The sequence below is a fragment of the Lygodium microphyllum genome, chromosome 29, assembly GCF_053477565.2.
Source record: "Lygodium microphyllum isolate KBCC chromosome 29, Lygodium_microphyllum_v1.1.10, whole genome shotgun sequence".
Lineage (NCBI taxonomy): Eukaryota > Viridiplantae > Streptophyta > Polypodiopsida > Schizaeales > Lygodiaceae > Lygodium > Lygodium microphyllum.
The window spans coordinates 48996863-49006449 of NC_141163.1; positions in this window are offsets into that span (position 1 = coordinate 48996863).

Here is a 9587-nt window from a genome sequence, read left to right on the forward strand (position 1 = left end):
CATGGCTTCCTTCTCCTTTCTCTCCTCTTTTCTCTCTTTCTCTCTCCTCTTCTAGTCTTCTTCCTTCTTCTTCTTGTTCTCTTTCTCTCTCCTCAACTCTCCTTCTCTCTCCCCTCAGCTTCTTTCATTACAAGTGGTATCAGAGCTTCAGACTTTGGTCCTTTTCCTCTTTCCCCTTTCTCCCTTTTCAAATCCCAAAAACCCTAGTTTCTCAGCTTACAGGTATAGGTACAACAAGAAGGATTGCAGTTAACTTCAGCTTTTTGGAGCAAGCAGGAGCTATGGCTGGAGACTCAGACATATCTAGAGGTAAAATGGTTAAAATAGCAGGTCGTCACTTCTTTTCATGCAAAATTTAAGGGTTCCAGGCCAAGCTTAGAGTCTCAGGAGTTGGAAGAGGGCAAAACCTCAATTACTTTTTGCCTAAGCCCTCTTTCTCTCTCTTCTCCTACAAGCTGCCATGGTTGCCAACCCAAAGAAACCCCAAGAAATCTGAAATGAGGGTGCTCCCCGACATCAACAAGCCTGGGGACTTCTTCCCTGACCTCCCAAGCTCCTGATCAAGGGGTGGACTAGGGGGATTTTCTATCCAGGAGGCCTACAGGACAACCCCGTAATTTTCGATGCATTTTGCGCTAGCTGTCCTGCTCCTTCCCAGCCTTCCTGTCACTTATCCTCTTGTTGCCCTCCCCTTCCTGCCACTCCAAGGCACTGTTCCAGCACCTTGGCCTTCCCTCTTTGGCATCTTTGCTCCCGGTAATCAACTCCCATGGTGGACAATAGCTGGGACTATTTGAAACGGTTTGGGGCAGCCATGGATTCTCCTAACTGAAGCTTTCTCTGACCTGGAGAGCTCAACCCACAACCCTTCAGCCCATGAAGGATTCCTCTTGCCCGGATGAAGCAATTGAGCTCATCATGCATGGGAGCTTTGCGGGCAGCCATGAAAGCTTCACTTGAAGCTTCCCATTCTCTTGAAGTTCAAGCTCGGGGATAAGCTTGGGAGCCTTCTTCATCAGCAAGAGCACTCAAATGCTGAAGCACTCTTCTACAGATGCCCAACCAACAATCGGACTTGATCAATGGAGCAAGCGACATCATGATGATTCGGGCTTCAAAGGCCGTCACACGCATTAAAGAGGTATGCCATTCTAATCTTAATCTCTCAATTTAGCCACTTGCTGAGCTTAATCCATTGTTGGAGAGATTCAAGATTGCACACAAGCATCATACCTCTTCCTGAATTTCATTGTAATGGCTGACATTAACCCCTACTTTGTCTTATGATCTTGGATGAATATTAGCCATTGTAAATTGGGTAAGTAGCAGCTAGTGAGTCATTGGACTGCCAAGGTAACCCCTACCCCAACCTTCATCATTCCTTGCATCTCATGAAAAGGCCCAATGTCTTCTTTCCAATGCATCTCATGCTGATTGCTAATTAAAAATGTCTACCATGTATACTCCGGCTGAGGAAAAAGGCCGATGCCAGGTGAGGTGGTAAGACAAAAGAGAGGTGACCCTCCGTTATCACTTAAGACCCTGAAGGGATGCACAACCTGGCCCGGGGGGGACTTTGCCCACCTATCGATGATCGGGAGCCCAATACTTGTTTGCAGGTGCAGGTACTTCCATAAGCCCCACTTCCCTGCCCCAATGTTCCCTCTTGAATACCCCGCAATGCTAATGGCACCCATGCATGCCACTTGAGGTACATGTAGTCAATGGAGATGTATGGCAGTGAATGTACTTATGCATGAATGGCAGAGTTGATGGGTATGCAATGATGCTCGAGATTATGTTCAGTATGCTCAATATGCTATTGATGTGTCAGATCAGGACCCTTGATCTATGCTCTATCAAGATCGCATTGCAGAAAATTATGTTCTAAATAATTTGGGGGTAAACCCTATAGCTCATATCAAAGAAGGCTTCATCCCCTCCGGTTTGAATAAAAAATCTCCCCAATCAGAGTTACGCTGTGAAAGTTATGCCCATTTTTGTGCACTAGGGTCACTGTGGACAGGTTGCAGACCGCTCCAGGATAGGCACTGTAAAACCCCTACAAAAAATTCTGATCATTTTTTATCATAAAGATTAATAGCTCATCTCGAAGAGGCCATCGTTCCCTCCGATTTGAGCCAAAAATCTTAGCAATCGGAGTCTCCTACTAAGAGTTACGCCCTTTTTACTGACAGTAGGTCCTATGGACTGCATCCAGATGGCTGGCCAGAAAGGCAAAAGCAAGGCCCAAGAGAAACTCCAGAGGGAGATTAGAGACTCCTGGACCTCCATAAATGAGGAACCAAGATCATCGCAAGATTACCATGGTGACATACAGGAGGAAATTCCTGAAACGAACCCGTATGCCCTTCTTAATCACACCTCTATCAACATGGAATCCATCCTCAAGATATGGACCAATCATCATTTGGATGAAGGCATCCAAAAAGGAGTGTTCCTTAGAGGCTTACAATCGTAAGTTCACAAGTTTATGAAATTGAGAAGACCAGTCATTCTGCAAGCTGCAGTGAAAGGTGTAAGACTGTATGACAAAGTTAACGCAAGGCTATCAATGACTCCAGAAAGAGGAGTCTTACCTCCTCCCATGCCAAGAATGGTATACCCACCAAATGCAGTTCTAGGGATAGTTCCCTACCCCTATTCCCAGATGCAAACAGTGCCACAGTACAATGCACCTAATCCACAGTGGCCACAAATGACAATGCCTCAAATGACGGCTCAACCACAACAGCAGTGGTCTCAAACAGTTCAACCAATGGTGACTCAACAACAATGGAATCCTACCCACTGGAATCAACAACCCCAAGTCTCAACAGGAGCTCTGAATTAGAATCAGAATAGAGGACCTCCTAGATCAATCCAACCAGTGTATGCAGTAATCACAGAAGCTTCCCAAAACCCTACAACAAGTACTCCAGGAGGTGAAAATCTAAAGGACTACCTATCCAACTTAGTTGCAAGTATTAAGAAATAGCTAATGGATGTGATTACAGAACAACTACAGACAATGAAGGTAAATACTACTAGCATATCCACTCCTATGGGAGGTGGGAGAGATATGATGTATTCTAATACATGGTGCGGAAAGTGCCATCAAGTGGGACATTTAGCCATGAATGTACCCGAAAACCAACCATTCCTGGAGCCTTCTGTTCATACTATTTGAGGAAGAACCATATAGAGGATATTTGCTCTTTGAAAGAGATGCACAAACGAAGAAAGAAAGATGAAGATGCAAGATTCAACTTGTTGGAATCCAAAATGACAACGCAGGACATTGGACCAAAGCCTAGGGAGTTTGGTCCTAATTTCGATCCAAGGAGGTTTCCCTATCAAAGTTACAAAGGATGACAGTCTGGCAGTGGTCAGATCAGAGGTGGAATGTTATAGATGTGGAGAAAAATGTCATATCTCACCCAATTGTCCAAACACTAGAAGACCTGTGGATTACAAGCCCTTATGTAGTCGATGCAAAGGAGAAGGCCACACTGCAAAAGATTGTCCAAGTTTAGCCACTGTGAAATCTACTGTTGATACCCAATAGAAGACCCAATAACCTACTTCCAATTTGGTGGAATCGGAAGTGGCCGCAATAACACGAGCAAAGAAAGGAGAACCCGTAGTTCCAAAAGAGAACGTTCCTTCTGCCACCAAGACTGTGAAGTTCAATCTCCCTCGAGAAAAATAGAACAATGCAATCCAGAATAAGGAAGTACATAGTACTACAAAGCCACAAAGAGCTACAAAGACAGTTGCAGAGACATGACCAGAGGTCCAGGAAATAAAGGATGCGAAGGTACCTCCTCCTGAAGAAGAAGAAGCACATATGTTGCCACTCCTAGAAGAAAAAGGGAAGATAAAAGTGGGCGTGGCTCCATTTCCTAGTCGATTGGAAAAGCCTGTGGATCCTATCAAAGAGTATGATTTGGTCAAAGACCTACACACCTTTAAACCAAACCTAACATCTCGACAATTGCCGATGCTGTCTCCCAGTTGTCGAAAAAGATTCAAAAGCATCTTGACAAGAAGACGAGGCCTATGAATTGTTCCCTCCGTGGTGACCAAGTCCAATAGAGCCTCAGAACCCGTGAAGGAAGTAGATGTGGCTACTGCATTCATGGATCCTGGAACCCCAGAGATTAGTGTATGGATAGAAGGATGCTTTATTTCAGATGCATTGATAGATGGAGACTCATCAGTAACCATTATGACAAATGTGACAATGAAGGATCTAGGTCTGACCTACACATTGGCTTATAAGATTGGCATACCAAAGCAGAATCAAACCATTCACTGCTCTTGTTGCTCAGTTAGCGATCACTTCATCCCAAGAGAAGACCAATGACTCGAGACATGATTCTAGACACCCCCCACATCAAGAATCGTCGCATGGACCACAAGGTATACTTGGCGCTAAGGGAATCTCCCCTTCTACTTATGAGATCGGGGAACCCTCTCATATGCATGATGAGCCCCTATTGAATTCCCTTGTCTACCATGCTGGTAACATTCACTTAAGGCCTTCTCCCACCTTGGGTCGAATTTCACCCACTCTACCTAGGAGCCCCCATGCACCACATATGAATCAGCCCCATCAAGGACAATATGGTACAAATGGCCAGCCTGGCAATCATGGATAGCATGGCTATAATGGAAAACATGGGCTAAATGCACCACAAGGGATGTATGGATATCAGGGCATGTATGGCCACCACGGGATGCATGGACAGCAAGGATTTCATGGGCAGCATGGCCCCTATGATTTGCGTGACAAGGTCATCCTCACAAAGTACAATGGGCAATCCCCCTCACCATCTAACTTGGAAGAATGGATATCCAAGTTGGAGTCCTACTTCAACATCTACCCCCGCATCACTGATGATTAGAAAATAACTTTTTGCTTCTCTCCACTTGGAAGGTTTTGCCCACACTTGGTGGCGCTATATCAATCGGGAGAATCAACTGTCCATTGATTGGGAATATTTCAAAATGCATATGGTCCAAGTTTTTGTGTCCCCTGTGGAAAAAGAACGGTTGGCAAGAAGATGGCACACTCTTGACCAACGTAACCTCACTGTACGTGACTACACCAATCAATTCATGAAGTTGACCATGTATGTGGAAAGCATAAGTGACGATGCTAAATTGCACAAGTACATCTATGGGTTGGAACCAAGTACTACACTGTTTGATGCAATCGAACTGGTTGACAGATATGCAATAAAGTATCGTAAGAATGAGCATTCTCAGCAAGGTCTTGGACCTCCCCGCATCCCTTCACGATCAGTACCATACGGAAGTGGTTTTCGAGGCTCTTCTATGCCTAATAACAACCCCAAAGTACCCACTTACCTTGCCTTCCATGCTGAAAGAAAAATGGGCACTTTTGGGACAGTATCAGGCTCTATTGTTGAAAATCGGTATGCTGAAAATAAATAGTCCACTACATCACCTTCCCATGGATCCAGTAGTCAATGATTCATCTCCCTAGATGTTGTCAAGGAACGGAAAGAAAAGGGCCTATGCTTTAAATGTGGAGATAAGTACACTGCTGATCATGCCTCCAAAAGTGCGTACAAGACAGCTAAGGTCAAAGTTCATAGCATGTATGTCATGGAAGATTGGCACAATGAGGAGGATGACCTGGCCATTGACCAGACTGAGCCAATGGAGGATGTTGATCATGAGCAGTTCTATGACCTGGAGGATGGGTTTCCCTTTGACCCGGGCGGTGCGCCCTCACAGATACTTGATTTAACATCCCACCCACCTCCCACTTCCCTTTTCTCGATCTCCTTGGATGCTTGGACGGATTCGCGTAGCCCTAGTACCCTTCGCATTCAAGACAGTATCAATGGGAAGCATGTTTTTATCCTTGTGGATAGTGGAAGCGCTCATAGTTTTGTCAATAAATCAGCCATTGACTGGTTGAAATGTATTTTATGGCATTACACCACCCCTTGAAGGTCCAAGTAGCAAACGGAGAAGAAGAAATCAGCACACATGTATGTCCTGCAGTTCCCTTATGCTTGGCTGAAAATTATGTGGCAATGGTTGATCTGATTGCCCTAGATATGGGCCCCATTGATGTTGTCTTGGGCTGTGATTGGCTGAAACAATTGGGGAAAATTGGTATGGACTTCTCTTAGCTTTACATGGAGTTTATGATGCATGGACAGCCTATCCACCTAGAGGGAGTTTGAGATCATACTGATTTTCAGCTCAATAGAGCAAAGCAACTCAAATGGGAGTTTAAGAAATGCTCACAGATCTTTGTTTTGCAATTAAATAAGGACAATTCTGATCAGCCCTCCACAGTATTATATGACTCTGCCTTGCAGGCCTTACTTGAGAAATACAACGACTTATTTCAAATGCCTACATCCCTCCCTCCCAAGAGACAAGTGGACCACCCACTTGACCTAGAGCCCCATTCCAAGCCAGTGAACAAACCCCCCTATAGACTCTCCAAGTGTGAGCATGACGAGGTTGCAAAGCAAATCAAGGAGTTGCTGGAGATGGCTTTCATTGAACCGAGTTCTTCCCCCTATGCATCCCCTGTCCTCTTAGTCAAAAAGAAAGATGGCTCCTTTTGCATGTGTATTGACTATAGAGATTTGAACAAAATTACAGTGAAGAATCACTACCCCATCCCACGGATTGAGGATGAGTTAAAAGGGGCATGCTTTTTCACTAAGATTGACTTGCGCTCTGGCTACCATCAGATTCGTATGTGGGTAGGAGATGAGGTCAAAATGGCCTTCAGGACTGATCGTGGACTTTACCATTTTCTTGTGATGCCTTTTGGGTTGACTAACGCCCCTGCCACCTTTCAAAGCCTCATGAACAAAATCCTACAGCCCTTTTTGTTCAAGTTCGTGCTTGTTTTCTTTGATGACATCCTCATTTACAGCAAGTTATCTATGGAGCACTTGACACACGTTTGGAGGGTGTTTGACATATTGAGAGAGCATCGAATCTTTGCTAAGGAGAGCAAATGTATATTCATGTAGACATCTGTGGAGTACTTGGGACACATTGTGAGAAAAAATGGTATACAGGCTGACCCCAAAAAGGTGCAATGTGTTAAGGATTGGCCCACTCCTTCCACCACCAACTCCTTGCATGGCTTCCTTGGTCTCTCTTCAGATGCTTCATTAAGCACTATGCCACCATTGTAGCACCTTTGACTGATCGCTTGAAAAAAGAGTCATTCTTTTGGGATGCTACTGTAGATCATAGCTTCAAACTGTTAAATGACACGCTTACTTCAACCCCCATCCTTGTTTGCCCTGACTTCTCTAAGCTCTTTACCATTCATTGTGATGCTAGTGGCCGGGGTATTGGTGCACTATGGTTGCAAGAGCATGGTGTGATTGCATTTGAAAGCCGCAAGCTTGATGAAAAGGAGATGCAAATGAATGTATACGACCAAGAGATATTGGCCATCCTCCATGCCATCAAGAAATGGCACCACTATTTGTATGGCAGCCGCTTCCAAGTGAAAAGTGATCACCGAGTCCTCCAATACTTCTTGACTTAGTCTACTTTGACTCCTAAGCAAAGGCGATGGGTGGCAACCTTATAGAACTATGACTTTGACATTTCACACACGCAGGGCAAAGATAATATTGTGACTGATTCTCTCTCTCGAATGTGGGCATGGAGAGTGTCATCTATCTTAGAATTGCACAGTGATTGGGTTGAAGAGCTCCAAGAGGCTTACTTGTTAGATGATCATTTCAGCCACATATTTCAGAAATTACAGCATGGGGTTATGGCTGAAAACTCCCAATATCAGCTCAAGCATGGCCTTATTTGGTCCCATGGCAAGATTGTCATCCCACACACTTCTCCCTTCACGCAGAAGATCATGGAAGAAATGCATTCTTGCCCCACTGCCGGTCACTTGGGTGTTTTCAAAACATATGACAGGATTGCCAAGAGCTTTCATTGGAAAGGCTTATGGAGGGATGTCAAGGACTTTGTGACCAAATGTGTTCCATGCCAACAGAACAAGGATAGTACACTCAGGCCCACTGGCCTCTTACAGCCTCTCCCTATCCTTGAAGGGAAATGGACTCACATCACAATGGACTTTATCACCGGCCTTCCCATGACTAAGAAAGGGTGGAACAGTATCTATGTGGTAGTTGATCACCCCACCAAAGTTGCCCACTTTATCCCCACTAAGGTCCAATATACTGCCTCTCAGGTGGCCACTCAATTTATGGAAAATGTCTTCAAGTTGCATGGCTTACCCAGGTCATAGTACATGATCGGGATGCAAAGTTTATGAGCAACTTTTGGTAGACAGTTTTCACCTCCATGGGGACCAAGCTTGCTCCATCCACTGCATACCACCCTCAGACTGATGGCCAAACTGAGAGAGTGAACAAATGGCTTGAGACATACTTGAGGCACTTTTGCCATGATGTACATCACAGTTGGGATACGTGGCTTCACTTGGCTGAGTCTGAATATAATAACTCCACACACTCTAGCATTGGAGTTTCCCCTTTTGAGGCCTTATATGGGTATAAGGTTCCACTTCCTACAGTCTTGTTTACTGATAAGATCAATCCTCAGAGTCAAGCTGAATTGGATAGCATGCAAGCTTTACTTCAGCAATGCAAAATGAATCTTTAGAAGGCCCAAATACACATGAAACTCTATGCTGATGAACAATGCAGGCATTTGGAATTCCAAGAGGGGGAATTGGTCCTTTTGAAAGTGCTTAAGTCCCGCTACTCCACTCTCAAAGAGGGCAGCAGTAACAAGCTAGCCCACCGCTTCTATGGCCCATACCGCATCCTGAAGAGAGTTGGCAACTTGGCCTATTGCTTAGAACTCCCCCCTACCACCAAAATCCACAATGTGTTTCATGTTAGTCAGCTAAAACCCTTTGTAGGCTCCTCAGTGGACTATGTGGAAGAACTTCCCCCCATTGATGAAGAGGGCATCACTCAATATGTTCCTGAAGCAATCATTGGGCAACGAGATAAGCACTTACGATCCCGATCCATCAAAGAATACCTCATCAAATGGCAAGGCCTACCCTTGGACGAAGCCTCTTGGCGCCCATCAACCATCCTCGATGAATTTTCCTACCTCCGTGAACCCCAATGGCTGGAAGACTAGCCCGGTCATGCCCCAAATTGAATGTAAGCCAACTACTGAAGGAAGCAAAGTCCTTGTCCATGGGAGAATACCTCCTGCCTCAATGCGAATTGACTTTTGAAATCACCTCTAATAGTGAAATAGAAGCGTGGATGTATTGTTCTCCTTGTTATATGGCAGTCACAGATTCAAAGACAGAGACAGAAGCAGAGATAGAGGCAGAAGCAGAAGCAGACATAGAGACGGAGGACTTGTTCTTCTGCTACAGAGCCTCTACAGAAACAGACAGAACCTCCAGAGGAAGAGAATGAAAATGATAAGGAAGAAAAAGAAGCAGGTTATGAAAGTGTAGTTGAAGAAGTTCATATGATAGTGGAAGATCTTGTTGATGTCCCTATAGAGACCTCAGCGGGGCTGGCCGAGGATCTCGGGGTGTTGGATGG